The sequence below is a fragment of the Dreissena polymorpha genome, chromosome 13 (genome assembly GCF_020536995.1).
Source record: "Dreissena polymorpha isolate Duluth1 chromosome 13, UMN_Dpol_1.0, whole genome shotgun sequence".
NCBI classification, from domain to species: domain Eukaryota; kingdom Metazoa; phylum Mollusca; class Bivalvia; order Myida; family Dreissenidae; genus Dreissena; species Dreissena polymorpha.
The window spans coordinates 64976427-64994633 of record NC_068367.1 but is presented as its reverse complement, the minus strand read 5'-3'; the positions used below and the strand labels follow the sequence as shown (position 1 = coordinate 64994633).

Sequence of the window (18207 nt, the reverse complement as noted above, 5' to 3'; positions counted from 1 at the left end):
AAGGAGAAGGGGTGGCACACGTGGCTATTCCCAGTGGAGGTCGGCGTCCGAGGCTTTCCGTCAAAGTCTCTCTGGAGACTTTTCACTGCACTTGGTCTGACAGGAAGAGACAGAAAGCGAGCGGTCAACAGACTTGGGGATGCAGCGGAGAGAGCATCGAGATGGCTTTGGCTAAGGAGAGAAGAGAGGAGCTGGCAGCCGTCTACTTACACGTAGGGGATTGATCAACCCCTGCGGACCCACCACCAGGAGAATGTATCGAGATTAATGGGTCGAAACATTCAGTGATCGGTGGCTCTCGACTTAGGATGTAGGTAGTCCAGCAGTTTAACGACTGTTTACATCTCATGCACCAAATATGTATTGCTTAATCAATAGTTATGTTCATATTTAAAAATTGTTAAAGCGAGATTATACGATTTTGTCAAGTATTTATGAATTTAAATAAAAAGTGTAAAAAAAATATTATACATATATTTCAATATAAATTAAAATAAAAGTTAAGAAGAACGTGTGTTGAAAAATGCAAGATAAGCCAGATATTAAATTCTGAAATCGAAAATGTCTGTACAGTCGAATTCCCCAGCATGTATATCATGCATGTACGATGTGAATCTAAATTAAGTTTTACAGTTCATTTGAAATTCCTGCAACGATATATATTCATACGACACACGAACACTAACTCTGATCCTAATAAAAAGACGAATGCCCTATTGTTGGATAATATGTACGAAATATCGTCGTCCCAATCGGCTCGGGGCGCTAATTTGTATTTGCTGCATTTTATTAAATTCGTCTTCAATGTATAATTTTTCTTGCCTATTTTGTGTTATTGTAACATATTTTTTCAATATATTACAATAAAACACATATGAAAAATCGTATAATCTCGCTTTAAGAAAGAAATGGGTGAAACAAGATTAAAGGTTGGCAACTTAGAATATCAGAGAATCCTTCATTGTTCAGTAAATGTTTCTTAAACTTTGATTCCGGATCCTTGAAAACATGGCCATAGGAAATATGCAAAGAAAAAACAAAACAAGGGAAATCCGTAAATAATACAAAACAACGCACTATATTTACCTCGGATAGAAAATAAATTGCAACGATGTTGACAAATAAGGACCTTATTTATTAGCAAGTATGCGTAAAGTATTCTTTACTTTCCATATTTGTTATGTTTGACGTTTTATTTTTTTACAAACTGTGAACATTTATGTCAAGTTTTGTTGCGAAAATGGAAGCAGTTTCCAAGAACGTCCGATTGTTCATAAAGAAGGACGACCTTTTTTTCATTGAGTTTATGCAACTTAAAATAACGCCATGATTTCGTTCAACGGCACGTTTAACCTTTATATGGCCCGATTTAACGAAAAGTTTACCGACTGGTTCCAACAAAACACCATTGTATTTTATTTGTATAGTAAAACGAGACACTTCTATCATTTTTATTTGCCGACACGTTTATGACCCCCCCCCCCCCCTGCACACACACACCGTGACCGATGGGACATGCGTGAAGAGGAGCTCTGCCTTCATTACCAAACAACGCATACAGTTTGTTGAACAGTACCGGTACAGTCAAAAACCATAGATGAAGGCGTAGAAGGCGAGCTGCGAATTTTCACAATGGACCACAGCTGTTGCTAAAGCTGCGAAAGCACTGCATTGACACAACCTCGACACGGAAATTCGACTGGTTCAAAGCTTAGCTCGTATCAACTCCATGCGCGATTATACCATTTTCAGGGACATTTTCACAGATTTTGGCATGTATTGAAGTTTGTAATTAAATGCTTTATATTGATAATTTAAATGTAAACATTGGATATAAAAAGCTCCAGCAAACAACACAAATAACATTAAAGAAAGAAAGAAAAGTAACCCTCTATTAGGCTCGAAATTCTGACCGCTGAAGTAAAAGTCTAACACTTAGTCCATACAATGAGCATACAATAAGCAATGTATTTTATACTTTATATAAGCAATCCTCGTAGTGTCACAAAACATAACGACAACAGAACTCTCCAAATCATTCAATCGTTTCGGGGTGCAACGCTTTTTAATTTTCAGGTTTTTGAATCATCAAAAGATGCGTATAGTGGATATTTTAGAGCATGGTAAATGTTCAGTATTACTGTTTCCTCACAAATATCATTACTACAACGCAAATTTGCGAATCTGAAACATTTTTTATAATTGTGTCAATTTACCAAAACGCGAACCCTTCAAATATTATTGTTATTATATACGATTTAAAATATTCATTGTTTTCTCTTCTTTAACATTTTTATATCGTAAATCATATGTAAACATGTAGAAAATAGCAAGGATTTGCTCTAAATAAGATATTTCTTTCAGGACTGGTTTAGGCTTTATGTTTAGGCGGGTGAGTCCAAACATAAACTGTGGGTCAATGACATCGCAGAAAAGATTGGACATTTTTTCTTTATGGATATGTACAATTCTAAAACAGTTTATACTTTATAAACTATTGGGCAATCATACAAGAACATTCGAGTATGAATGTTCATGTTATGTTTTTCTATTGGAAGCCAAATAGACCTATAAGTGTGCTTTGCATTTCTTTCCTAATAGGCCCTTTTATCAAACGATAATAGTCCATCTGAAATAAAATGTTAGTTATAACGTTCAGGTCATTGTTCTTACAAACCATTGACAAACTAATCAAAGCAAAAACAATGTTTAATGATGAATCAATATAGATTTACTTAGATATAAATTGTACACCCTCCTAGTTCCTGACTTTAACTATGGAGTGAACAACTGCTCCTATTTACAACAAACCGTATTTCTTGTACCGTAAGGCTTTTAAACTTAACGTTTATCTCGTATGTATAATAAATATTGTCAAATTTCGCGTTTTCAGAGGTTGTCAGCGATAGAGTAACGTCTTCTTGTTTTACCGGTCTCATTGTTTTTCTCTCCACCACTAAATGGTCGCACGTTGTCACAAGGTTTTCTGTCCTGCTGGTGCAACTGGAATGCGTATATATTGTTAAATGCACATGTATATATATGTTACATTCCAGTAAAAGAAAACAACTAAAAACTGAAATTTATGAGAAACTATTAGGCGGTTAAGCGAATTGCTGACCCGTCTTTAAAAGTTATTTTCGAATCAGATTAGCAAAGAAATCTCGCTTTAGACACTTTCAATAAGGTACATATACATGTTGTAGTTCGTTTCAAGGTCAGTGGGTATGTAAGTTAATTCCATAAGCAAGCAATCGCATTAGTTTTTAACGACCTAAACGCCTTTATTTGACCGATGTTTGTTATTTAACTACAAGAGTGCAGTTTCAATTAATTGGAAGAAATGTAGATTTTTTTAAACCTATAATGTTTATGGAACTTTATGGACATTACAGTATTTGATGGAATACAGTCGGCAAAATACCACGAAAATCAGCTTGTTATTGTTAATTATTTCAATTTACCCACATGTGAATATATGTTTATACTTTATAGAACAAGCAAAAATATATGTTTTGTACATTAACTCAATTTCCACTTTTAGTATGACCACTGTTGAGACTAACTATAAATTCATAATATTGTTATTTATCTGGAAACAGTACTGCATACTATTTTTACTCTAAGTCTTTATCAATAATTGAAGCTTCCTCTTGTAAGCCAATAATTTATTCGCACTCATTCTTCCAAAATAAAAATAAACGAGAATTAAAATATGTCTATCGTTCAAGTGAAAATTGAAATAAATCGGCGTATTAATTTCAGCGTCAAGGTTGAGTGCCACTAATTAATTCCAGTTGCGGGGCCTCATTTCTTTAAATAAAAAAAATATGTCCGTAGCATAAGTGTATACTTGAAACTAAGACTTATATTCGGCCATAATTGCAAATTAAATCCTGTTGAATCCCGTTGCTCCACACTTAACCAGAAATAAAGATTTTGTGCGAGCCAAATACGGATTATCGATTATGAAACGATCTACATGTATATACAGTGTTTCAATTTAAATGCTAGGTAATCGTTTTCGTAAACATATAAAGACATAAAACAAAGCAAATATCATACCCGTAGCCTGTGGGGTTGCGTTGGGTGCGTTTGCACCCAACATTTTTTGACGAGTCTGTTAACGCTGTAACTGTTATAACGTAATGATGAAGCCTACTTATAGTGGGTTGAAATCCCAGCCCAATAACCTTTTTCGACAATCGTCTTAATGGATGAAAACAACAATTTGATTAACTTGAATAAATAATCTTATAAAAAAGAAAATACATTTTAAATGATTATTAACGGAATGTTATGCCAGCTTCCGAAAATGACTGAAATCAAAGGGCACCCTGTCGACTATTGCCGAAGAATAATGAGTCACTGGTTAATAATTTTGCATTAGTCCACGATTTATAACAATTGCACATTGTGCACAGCATTTTCGAAAGACTGCGTTGTCTTTTTGTTATATACCCGTACAACCATTTGCGGATCACCTTGAGGGTTTTCCAGCAAACAATATCAGCTATGCTCAAGAGAGGATAAATTTTGTTGTTGTATGGCAATTAAACAAATCATTTATACAACGCAAAGCAGCTATTTTGTAGTTTACCAACACTCAATGGCATCTGTTCTGCACCACAAACATAAGTTTTCACAATGTTTTAATTATGTAAAACTTGACACTAGGAAATATGTCCTACTCTTAAACAGGTGTTATAATGAATTTAAAACGTTCAATCATATGATCAGGTGGATATAAACGTTTAATGTTCATAAACTGCGATGGATCTTAAGCTTAATGGGAAAATAAGTCCGTCTTTTTTCTTCAACGTCCAGGAATACATTGTTAAGGGCTTTGAGACCATAGGGCCAGTAAATTGTGGTTTTAGGGTATTTATGAAGCCTTAATTGTTATATGTTTCGGAAATTCGTTTATAAAAAGATAAATAATTCGTTACAAATATTTTAAATATTTTAAGAATACAAAAGTAACCATTTATACCACAGGTGGTTAGCGTGAGGCTATGATATTAATTAATAAAAACATCATCTCGAATTTCAAATAATCGAATAATAACGAAAAATCAACTTCTCTGAAAAAACATTTCACTATCAAATATATATAACAAGATATTCAACTCAGAATCACCCGAAAACAGGGTGCTGGTTTTGAACAGCAATAACTACATCAATTGTGCAGCGATTTCCATGAACATGGTCTTATTCAACGCAGAAATGAATTGCCTTTCTAAAAATCTACATATCTTGCAATATTTTTACAAATGCTTGGTCAAATTTACAGAAATAACACGATACACAACTCGCGTGACCTACACATTTCGCACATGTTTTTATATAAATTGTCAGGATTTTTTCTACATGTAGGTCAATACCTTTGTTATCAATGTTAATACACAGTTGTTTCAAATTGCACTTTGAAAAATTTAATTTTTCAAATTTACTTACCCTATGTAAGTTCATGCCAAAATGCACAGCACTGTCCCCTATGGTATTACACGACCCGCACGGTATCGGGTTTCCTGGGGTGGGTACCATAATTCAATAAAACGAAAGAAAAACACATTCTTACCGTTCTTGCCGTTACATTATGCATAAAACTAACTGTCCAGCGTCTTTTGAACCTTTGTTTGCTTACATTTCCACTGGCAACATTTTAAACACACGAGTGATTTCATTGGTCCAATGCGAAGGTGTGTCTTAACTCATGAAGATTTCATTCATAAATCGGGTCTGATCGTTGACTAGTATGTCACGCGAGTTGTGTATCGTGTTATTTCTTAAAATTTGACCCAGCATTTGTAAAATATATCGCAGGATATGTACATTGCCAGAAACGAAATTCATTTCTGCGTTGAATCAGACTGAGTTCATGGAAATCGCTGCACAATTGGTGAATTTATGGCTGATCAACGCGATGCACCGTGTTTTCGGGTGATTTTGAGTTGAATACCTTGTTATATATTTGATAGTGAATTTTGTTTTTCAGAGAAGTTGATTTTTCGTAATAACTTGATTATTTTTCATTCAAAATGATGTTTTCACTAATTAATATTATAGCCACACGCTAACCACCTGTGATTTATAGCATTTTGATTTCTGTTTAGTATTGATGCAGATTAGAGAAGACCCAGTTTTGTAAATCACGTTTGGAGCAATGCTAGGGATCTGGTACTATCCATACTAGCAGAAAAACAATTGTTTTGAAAAAAAGGTCAAATATTTCCTTTTAATTTGCTTGATTTATGAATGGTACAATTTTGGAATGGTAAAATACACAATTTTTTATCAAGATTCCAATAAATAATGATATTTTATACCGTTCTTATTGTTGATTTTAAATTCTATAAATGTGTTGTTGCATATGTTAACAAAGTGTGTGCGCGCATACTATTGTCAGGTTAAACACCATATGAAATGATTATTTCCGTGACTAATCGAAAAAGGTGGTTATTGAAAAACGGTAGTGGGGAATACATCTATGTTATATCATATTCATGTCGATCAGTCACTGAGTATGGTAAATGAAAGTTATATTTTATATACAAATGCTCTATAACTTCAGTCTCCAAATACAGATAACAAGTCACCAGAATGCATGATTTTAAGTTTATTTTTCAACATTTTCTAGGGGAAGGACAGCCCAAACCCCCCGATTGCAGGAGGGGGATAACCCCTCCCGCACCTACCCCTACTTCGTTGCTCAATAACAATCGTTGATGGGAAAATTCGCACCCCCCCCCCTATTCTAAACCATGGCTACGGGCCTGAATATGGTAATTCAGAAGTTATGTGCCATTTTGAAAAAAATAAACGAAATAGATCTTAACAAACTTTCGATGTATTGCCAGCCGTGGCGTTTTTTACTCTTTGTCACTAACAATTAACAACTTTACTCATGATTCATATTCTTTATGCAGGGCGCTTGGTAGAAAGGGCCTCGTAATCCCTCGATTTGCTAGCTGCTGGATAGGCAGCCAGCCATGTCAGAGCGTACCCAGTGTAGACTTGATAGTAATTCACTCACCTTAAGCGAACACATGGCAAATGACATTATTTCTGTTGACATTTAAGGGCGTCGTATAATACGAACGTGCTAAATAGCAGAAACCATTCTTTTTTCAAGCAATTCTCTTTTTTTTCAAGAACGTGTTTATTGCTTTTTCTGCGGTTGTGTTTTACATAGTACGTTACAATCCTGTTTGCACTTCTCTTTCTCGTAGAATTTTATAATTTTAACTATACATATAAGTAATTATAAGTATTAATTGTTTCTTGACATAATGAAGTGAGCATTTTACTATCGATATTAAATGAACAACAATACGTTTTTTTAACTCTTTACATGGTTTTATTTGTAGATTTGCGCAATAAATAAATTGTAGATTGTCGCAATAAATAACATTTAGGAGATCTATGAAATTTAGCGATTCGCGAAACAGCCCGATACAAAATAAAATAATTCAGTCATGCGACACGTTGTTTGTTGACGCGCATCTTATATAAATATAACATAGACTGGCTATATCATCCGGAAAGAGGGAATTTGTATTGTTGTAAGTTTTTTTTATGCGGTTAATGTTGAATATAATTATTGTTTTGCGTTCTACGAAATTTACATCTTTAAACCAAAAAAATAAAAAATAATAATACTTGACTCATGTCAAAATATACAACATATATTTCTAAAAAAAAATACAATAAAAAAAAACATGGTTAATTAAACAATAAAAACTAGAAGTTGTCGAGGTAATTTAGTTAATTATACACAAAAACTCCTTCACGCAAAAGAAATGCTCCCCGACGGGGAATCGAACCCCGGTCTCCCGCGTGACAGGCGGGGATACTTACCACTATACTATCGAGGAGACATTTAAGTCTTTTGAAAAACTAGTAAAGTTACTACAATCCACTATCGAGCTCACTTCAGAGGTTAAAACATGGGACGTGAATCCAATTTAAATATTGATAACAGCGTCCAAGATTGGTATCCCCTGTATATGTATTACATAGCACTGGCGTGGTGGGTTGGGTGATCATTAAATTAATGTGCTTGATGTTCAAAATGTTCTAAAATAAAAATGTAAATATCCTTTCTTCCTGACATCAGATAAGTTGAATGAATACATTAATCGGCCCGGAGAATACTACTTTGATAAAATTATTAACATTATTTAAAAACATAAATCTCTGCATAATTATGATAGTATAAAATGAGAACAGTTGGAATCAAGGACAAAAACGTGATTTTCGGGGAGAGGGGGGGGGGGGGCAATACCCTGCTCTCTTAGATAGATATATAGTTATATTGTATGGTCACGTTAAACGTAAAACAACATTTGTCTGAGATATCGAGAACAATGGGTACTATACTCTGCTATCCCTTTGTAATATATGTTTCCTCAACTAAACCATTTTGAAAGAAATATATAGATAATAATTACACAACTATAAACAGAAAAAAAACAACACAGAATACCGCCCTACTTTATTTTAGTAATTACTAATTATAAGAACATAGCCTTAAGTACAAACGCAATGGTGCTAACCATCAGCTAAGGCCAGCATTTTTTTAATTTGTTTTACGGGAAAATTTTCAAACAAATTGAGTCGGGGGGGGGATAAATAAAAATAAAATCTTGAACAGTGAGCAGTCTACCAAAAAAATAAAAATAAAACTGTCTAAACTAATTATTTTTTTTATTTTTGAAAATTTTAAATTAAGCCAATTTAACCTTATGTATACTTGCATTTACCTTTAAGTGTTTTATATCTTATTCAGAGGCCTGTTGGTCCACGGTCGCCCAAATCATTTTGGCCAATCAGAACACTGATCTTGACGCAGGGGAGAGGATAGGCCATAGTAAGTGGTGGTGATCTCCCTTTCTGATTTGAACTTGTTTAAAAGCTTACATACTATAACACAGCTGTTGTTGACCAGAGACTACGTTGCAGTTTAAGAGAACCGCGTTGCGTGACATTTAATCGTTTGAAAGTGCTCGTTTAGAATTTGTAATTTGATTCCGCGACGTTATTTTTCAAAATGGTCAACTTTGGTGGATGAGGTTTTGCACTTATGCCATGCCTGTACATGCATGTGTAAATTGTTTCAGTTGGCAAAGAAATGCCACACAAGGTATATAAAGCTTGATCGGTGCATTTGTTATTGTTGACATTTTTGTTTGCATGTACATGCATGTGTTAATTGTTTCAGTTGGCAAAGAAATGCCACAATGTTTTATGTGCTTCCACCTATAACTTTGAAACTTCACATGTAGCTGCACCTTGATGAGTTATACATGCCACACCCTTTTTTGTGTCACTAGGTCAAAGGTCAAGATCACTGTGAACTCTTAAAAAAAAGAAACTGCACCTGCAGCCGAGCGTTGGCACCTGCTATGCGGTGCTCTTGTTTTTATTCATCATCATGTTACTGGTAGTGAAATCTGTGTGAAATAAATAGCCATAAAATACCGATAGGGAAAGCACAGTAAATAAATGCAGATTTATACATGTTATCAAGGAATAGGAAGCTTGTTTGGTGCATTTTGTTTTGTTGTTTTTGCTTTCGTTGAAAAAATCTATTTGTTAACATTTACATGTATTATATCCTTTAAGTCATTAATTTCTGGCACATCTTTTTATGCCGCCGAAGGAGGGCATATAGTGATCGGACTGACTGTCTGTCACACTTTACGTTTAGGTTTCGAAAAATGCTCATAACTTCTATGTCGCTTCAGATAGCAACTTCATATTTGGCATGCATGTGTATATGGACTAAGCCTTTCCATGCGCACACAAATTTTGACCCCTGTGACCTTGAACTTAGGGTCTGCGTTTAGGTTTCGAAATCTGTGTTTAGGTTTCGAAAAAAGCTCATAATTTCTATCAAGCGTTTATAGGGGGCATAAGTCATCCTATGGTGACAGCTGTTGTTTACCTATATATACATAAATGTAATGCATTCTTAACTAGTTACATAAAAATCACCTTTCTTAATGGAATTACATACAACATAAACATTTGCCAACATAAGGCACTCATTGTTGCTTTATTTTTAGACACCCGAACAATATTTATTAGCGAGGCTGTTTTCGGAGAAAACCCGAGGTATTGTCATAGCCTGCTCGTCGTCCGCCGGCGTCGTGCTAAAACCTTATCATTGGCTCCAAAATCAAAGTGCTTCCACCTTCAACTTTGAAACTTCATATGTATATGCACCTTGATGAGTTCTACACACCACACCCATTTTGGGTCAGTAGGTCAAAGGTCAAGGTCACTGTGACCTTTAAAAAAAATCTGACAAGCTTTCGCAGCCGAGCGTAGCACCCGTTATGCGGTGCTCTTGTTTTATATTAAAACTTGCTGCATGAATGCTATTACTGCAGTAACTCTCTTGTTAGTTTCATGTCAAATAGGTTTAATCGTTTGTTAGTTTTATATCAACGGTCATTGGAATTAGTGGTCGTCCAATATTGTCCGGGACAACAAAAATATAGTTCAGACATAGTTTACCTTTTTTACTGGATGGCAATTTTTAGCCTGAATGAATATTAATTTTGAATTAGAAAGCGGACACGAAAAGTGTGTCAGACTGACAGACAGACGGACAGTGCGAAAACTATATACCCCCTTTTCTTCGAAAGGGGGCATAAAAATAACTTATCCATAGACATCTGATGTATTTTGTAATGGGAATGCTTTGGAGATTACCATAACATTCTGTGCACACGTAAAACCTTTATGAGGAATCCTTAACATGAAAGATTTATTAATATTTTTGAAAATTAAGCAAACATTCATTATTCCCATGAAAGCATTACAATTATGGCTTTTTATAAGCATAATATGATGTATGAAATAGTTTTTTTCTTTTTAATTTTATGTTTATGTTGACCCATTCAATCACTTTAAAAACATTGCAAGTTATTGCATATCCACAAAGCAAATGAATCTTAGCAGGTAAATTCAATGAATTTATCATTGGTACCCCCAGCCGATAATTTTAAAAATCTGTATAGAAGTTCACCATATGATGTTTTATGCAAAATATGTATGTTCGCACTGCAGTTTTTGAGAAGAATATTTTTAAGTGTTCATTATAATATATATTATATAAGGAAAACAAATTTGATCCGAGGGTGGGGCAAATATGATCCAATGATACTTGAACAATCTTGGTGAAGGTCCACAAGATGAAGTTTCATGCCAAATATCTTTGCTCAAGGCCTTGTGGTTTATGAGAAGATTTTTGTTTTTGAAGTTTTTACAATATACTAATAAGGAAATTACATTTCCCTCCCCAGTAGGGCAATTTTGACCCCAGGAACATAGTTTGAACAATCATGGTACAAGTCCCACCAATTAACCTTTGAACTCTTAAGTGTAATCTTGAGTTTGGAGATTCTGACGTTATTCTTTCTTATGACACACCGTCGAGTGATGGTGAACAAATGTGCTTAATGATTTTAAAATCTTACAATGAATGACACATTTATGGCCCGGACAAGCTCATTTATGGCCATTTTTACCTTTGAACTTAAAGTGTGACCTTGACCTTCGAGATTTCGACATTATTCCTTCCCATGCAACACCGTCAAATTATGGTGAACACATGATTTTCAATTGAATTTAATTCCGACAATGAATGACATAATAATGGCCCAGACAAGGTCATTTATGGCCATTTTTGACATTTGAACTCAAAACCTTGACCTTTGAGATATTGACGTTTTCTTGAGCAGTGACCGGCCGTGTCATGATTGTGAACATTTATTGTAAGTTATTTGAAATTCCTCCATTCAATAACAGACTTACGCTCCAGACAAGCCTAACCCGGACTTTCATACTGACGGACTGATCCACATACACCAAACCGCCAACTGTGACAAATATGTCAAGCTCTCCATAAGTGGGCTCGACAAAACATCGACTTGCCCACGGCTAAAGGTCCACCACACAATGTTTCATGCTAAATATCTCAGCCCAAGGCCTTGCAGTTTCAGAGTAGATTTTTTAAGTTTTTCCTTTTGGTTGCCACGGCAACAAGGATTTCATGGAATACAATTCTTGGAGCAACATTGAAGGAGTTTCATGCCAGGAATATTCCTGCAAGTTTCATCAAGCTTTGCCCAAAGGTTTAGTAGGAGATATTGTTTAAGTAAAAATGTTGACATATAGACACACATCGCAAAACAGACAAAGACCAGCAACAATAACTCAAGTTGAGCTATAAAGGGTACATCTCTGAAATGACCAAATCATCCTGATGACACTTAAGCAAGAACCACTGAAAAATGATAACAAATTTGATTTAATTTGAATTTCACTAAATTCATACACCAACATATGCAGACAGAAATTTGACATTTTCAATCAATTAAGGGGCCATAACAGTTTAATTTTACAATGGCTTCAAGGCCTTTCCCGAATTTGGAATGTCAAAATGAACTTTTGCATTATAGTTTATTTGTCTTCAAGGTAACAATCTGGTAAAAATATTATACATAAGACAAGTCGGTCAATTAACAGGCGAACAGCTTTGTTGTATACTTAAATAAACCCAATTTTAACGCCTATTAACTTCAAGTTTCATTCAATTCTATGCAATTGCTACTGAAAAACAACTCTGGTCTGAAAAGTAATTTAGGGTTATCTTTTCGAATCAATACTAGACTTATTTATATTACATACCCTCAGGTTTGTATACTTGCCGGTTCAGGAGGCGTTATAGAGCGCTATCAGTTTAATAATTATTCCCCGAATATCTTTCAGGTGTGCCAGCGGGGTGTCCTGGAACAGCTTGATCGTTTTCACTACATGCTCACTCTCAGTGAAGTGGCGCTCCAGGTTTGCGTCCGTCAGGATGGCCGCACTCTCCTCTACCCTCCGAACAACCTTGCGACGGCTCATATTCAGGCGGTTGAGGTCAGGCAGCCTGTGAGAAGGAGATCAGCCTGAAAAAAATAAAGCTAAACAAGCAAATTTGTTGAATTGATATCCCCCGCCAATATGCTTCTGGACACAAAAGTGTTATATTTGACACTAAAAAAAGCATTTTTTCAAGATACAAAGGGCCAAAACTCCGTTATTAACAAACTGTGTACAATGCCATTTGGCGTACATCATCCTCTTATCCATATATATACTCATACCAAGTTTCAATGAAATCGGCCAAAGCACTTCCAAGATATGGCTCTGGACACAAAAGTGCTGGACGGACGGAAAGACGGACGGAAGAACAGACAGAAAGACGGACAACGCCAAAACATTAATAAGTAGATGTCCAAGAAGAATGAATAATTTACATAAATCAAATCCTATGTTTACGCTTACATTGTTCAATGCGCGGGCGTCCGCTAGACCATTCCCTCGCACCACTTCAGGAAGTTCTTGATTGCCGTTAGTGCAGTCCGCACCGTCTTCAGCTGGTTAGTGGTGTTGAGGAACTGTCGTGGACCTCCATATGGCTCTTCCACAACAGCACGTCACTCAACAAAGCTCCTTCCAAGTAGCCAGACAGGGCCAGGAACCGGTTGATCTTCATGTTGACCTCTTGTGTTTTCGACTCGTTTGCCAACCCACCTGGCCTGCTCCGCAGGAACATGTAGTCATCATATGAGTCAACGATTGAAGCTGCAACAAGTATTATTGGATGATATTCTATGCTAGATGGTGAAATCGCATATAATTTAACTCACAACCAGTAATTCCAAAGTATTATAAATAAATAATATTTATCTTAAATTTTAATGTACTTATATATATTTCCTCACGGTTTTTAATATATATACATGTTGCAATAATAATGACTATCAATTGAAATGTATATAATTAAAAAAAATCTGGGAAAACAGGGCTTAATGCACCAAGTATTGGTTCTTCCCTGTAAACGGACTCGAGACTTTACACTATATAAGCAATCCATATTGTTATTGCAGCTTCTCCGACCATGCATCACCCTTGCATTGGGTTCCAGGCTCAGGCAGTATTTCCGCGTTAGGAACGAAAAGTCTTCTTCCTCCTCCTCCTCAACCTTCTCATCCTCCTATGCCAATAATCATGAGTGGCGAGTCTGCTGGTCACCTTTCCTGAAGTTTTCGCGACCTGTAAATGACGTTTAAATGTAAAAGTTACAAATCGTTTGGTATGGTTTTGTATTAGACATTGATAGAAATATGAGAAATTAAATACAAAAAACACACAAACAATATTTAACACTTACCTTCCGGAAACGGCCCTCTTGTGTAAACGAAATTGAATGTCCCAGCCTCCATTTTGTGCTCCTGTTCTAGATGACGCAGCCGGTCAATCACCGACCGGTCGCACAGCCAGCAAGAGTAGTAATTTCTCGGCTTTGTCTTCTTCACTTTCCGCCCGGTCTTAGCACGTGCCTCTGACATTAACGGCTTCATGGGGCCTGCCGTCAGCGCTTGCACCCAGCGAACGTGATCTGTTACCCAGAGGTACATAGTCGTCTTGCCCTTTACCACGCAAATGGGGCATTGCCTTGGGATAGGCTTTGCGTTTGGTGTCTGAAATATTAGTTTGAAATGTGTACGAAGCAGGTGGCTATCAATATATATGATTTATTAAGAGATGATGAGATAACGGAACCAGTTAATTGATTGAAATAATGATTATGTGATTGAAGCAGTTATGCTAGGGTAAAATACCAAGGAATGTGTAAAGATATTGTTAACTTTTTTTTAATGGTGTTAAAAATGAATATTTTTATTGCAATATTTGCACATGCTTTGTTTTATTATACAAAGTAATCACTATAAACCTTAAGTTTATTCTCATGAAAAAACATACCATTAAATACCAATACTGATTACTTTATCTGTTTGAGTGACATTAACAGTGACCATGTACATGTATATATCAATCTATACTGTCTAACTCCCCTTGCAGATATTATTGACAGGTAAATATAATATTATATACCGTCTTATAACGATTCAAGACTTGGCCAAAATAAGGCCCCATTCCCTCAACAAAAAATTATTAATTTTTCCCCAGATAAAAATTCACCCGACACTCAAGCAAATTGATTGCCCTAGACCCAGAATCGTCAAGTTTAAAATGTTTAAAACTAAATAGAATTGTTATGTATTTAATTTGGCGGTAATAGACTAATCAAGTGATTAAAAAAACATATTATATTGTTTCTCATGTTTGGTTTAAAGTCCAAATTTTTTTTTAATGATGCCCTATTTCCCCCGCCTCAGGGTACAGGTATCATAAGGCATTCTGAATCAACATTTTCATCAAAAACAATGATTCTTCATTCTTTACAGGCTGGGGGATTAAATTTTTAGAAACAACAAAAACCTTTCGAATCGCATACCAAACGTTAAGATTTTAAAATGAAAATGTTGATTCAGAATGCCTTATGATTCGGAATACCTTGACAAACTGTACCGTTACCCCAAACCCTGAGGTAGCCGTGGCGTAAAGGATATGGTGTCCGCCTAGCGACCAGGAGGTCACGGGTTCGATCCCCACTGTGGAAGCGTTCTTTAGATCTTCCCTATAGACACAAAGTACTGGTTCTAGGCACAGGAAACAAAATTTACAGCTTTATCAAATAAGCCCTATGCAATCAAACTAAAATATACAGGTTTGAACTAAACCAGAGGGAGATCTCTGCATGATGATTGTTAGTCTTATTTATAAGACGCGCAAAGAATTTAGAGATACTTTACCCATATAAAAAGTATCTCAGTGTGACCCAAATTCGACGATGTAACGATTACATGAAGCAATATTTAGCAAATAATTAAAGAAATAATGAAATGTTTAATAGCACAAAATAATAAATTAATTTTAAACTCTGATGAATTACTTTGAAATGATTCCAATACAATAATCATCCATTTAATCGATACAAATAGAACATCGTCGAATTTAGTTGTCGTCAAATTTGGGTTACGGTAGGATAGCTTAAATTAATATTTAAGAGCGTCAAAAATTCGGACTAGATGCATGTATGCAATAGTGTATGGTTTCCAGTATTTACTATGGGGAAGAACTATTGCTGGCAAAATATTTCACTTCAAGAATATGTTTGCGTATCAGATATCAAATATGTACAAGACACAACCAATACAATTGTATTACTGTTATGAATAATACAATTTAAAAAAAAATGTTTTTTTTCTCCGTTTATTACTTTCACTGAATCGAAGGGTTAACAGAACCCAAGGCGAACATGATATAGGGCGAACACAAGGCTACGGGCCGAAACCCATTAATAAAAATATATGCAATGACAACATAAGTATGGGGTCATTATACAAAAGATACCGTCTAATTATTTGGACACAAACCACAGTTTACCAACCACACAAAATGGCGGCGACATCTACTTTCACTTTAACCATTTACTGCGCCCGCCACTGAGCATGCGCATACTTGGTTTTACATGCTATTTTTAGTTGGGCGACGGTGGACCATCGTCCATATGTATTACACTGTTGTAGAAGCTTTTTATAATAACAGTAAACATAATTATATATATATTCATATGTAAAATCACCTTTCGCATGTATTTAAGAAATAATATTTTTCTATCATGGTTTGTTGTCGAATAACCCACAGTAAGGAGTATAGATGCGTAGGAATTAAATCACGAGTGCGAAGCACGAGTGATTTGATAACACGCATCTATACAACTTACTGTGGGTTATTCGACAACAAACCATCATAGAAAAATATTATTTCGATTCTAACACGATTCTGATTGATTTGGTACAAGCTTTAGGACGTGAACTATATTTTTCAATACTCCGCTCTTCTTAGTACAAAGTTCACTATTAAGTGACGTCATTGAATTGTACAAACATATTCTTGACGTCATTTTCATTCATAAATATTTTGCAAATGACGTCATTTTCATTGAAAACAACAATCGTAGAAACTTAATGACGTCACGTTTATTGAGGCTACTGAAAAGCTGACATGCTATAAATGTTTTCTGAATTACGTTTCCTAACAAATAACATTCTTTGTAGACGTGGTTATGCCACTTATCACCACATATACAATTTATTGTTTCATTACATTTATATACATGCTGCATTTATTACATTTCTTTTAGAGCGGGTTTTAGCACGTGCATTTTACTGCAATATTTTCTTTATTTATTCGGAACTTTTTTCGAAACATTAAGCTCCGCCCATAAGTTATTGCAGAATAACCCACACCTTGATTTCCTTCTTTGTCAATAGAAAACAAGTCGCGTGCCGTGTTAGAATTAAGAAATAATATTTTTCTATCATGGTTTGTTGTCGAATAACCCACAGTAAGGAGTATAGATGCGTAGGAATTAAATCACGAGTGCGAAACTGTGGGTTATTCGACAACAAACCATCATAGAAAAATATTATTTCGATTCTAACACGATTCTGATTGATTTTTGTGCAAGCTTTAGGACGTGAACTATATTTTTCAATACTCCGCTCTTCTTAGTACAAAGTTCACTATTAAGTGACGTCATTGAATTGTACAAACATATTCATGACGTCATTTTCATTCATAAATATTTTGCAAATGACGTCATTTTCATTGAAAACAACAATCGTAGAAACTTAATGACGTCACGTTTATTGAGGCTACTGAAAAGCTGACATGCTATAAATGTTTTCTGAATTACGTTTCCTAACAAATAACATTCTTTGTAGACGTGGTTATGCCACTTATCACCACATATACAATTTATTGTTTCATTACATTTATATACATGCTACATTTATTACATTTCTTTTAGAGCGGGTTTTAGCACGTGCATTTTACTGCAATATTTTCTTTATTTATTCGGAACTTTTTTCGAAACATTAAGCTCCGCCCATAAGTTATTGCAGAATAACCCACACCTTGATTTCCTTCTTTGTCTATAGAAAACAAGTCGCGTGCCGTGTTAGAATTAAGAAATAATATTTTTCTATCATGGTTTGTTGTCGAATAACCCACAGTAAGGAGTATAGATGCGTAGGAATTAAATCACGAGTGCGAAGCACGAGTGATTTGATAACACGCATCTATACAACTTACTGTGGGTTATTCGACAACAAACCATCATAGAAAAATATTATTTCGATTCTAACACGATTCTGATTGATTTTTGTGCAAGCTTTAGGACGTGAACTATATTTTTCAATACTCTGCTCTTCTTAGTACAAAGTTCACTATTAA

The 18207-nt window shown here is 35.2% G+C and overlaps 1 protein-coding gene, 1 long non-coding RNA gene and 1 other non-coding gene across 3 annotated transcripts in view; 1 reads left to right on the top strand and 2 right to left on the bottom strand.

The window, feature by feature from the left end:
• The window catches only part of LOC127855260 (transcription factor atf-2-like), a 132764-nt gene that overhangs the window by 28555 nt on the left and 86002 nt on the right, over positions 1-18207 (top strand). The window lies entirely within an intron of this gene.
• On the bottom strand, positions 7806-7877 carry Trnad-guc (transfer RNA aspartic acid (anticodon GUC)). Its single transcript has one exon. It is a non-coding gene; the product is annotated as a tRNA-Asp (tRNA).
• LOC127855296 (uncharacterized) lies at positions 13509-15781 on the bottom strand. The gene is made up of 4 exons (XR_008037465.1): positions 15421-15781; positions 14234-14543; positions 13970-14115; positions 13509-13644 (listed from the first exon to the last, which is right to left on the bottom strand). It is a non-coding gene; the product is annotated as an uncharacterized LOC127855296 (long non-coding RNA).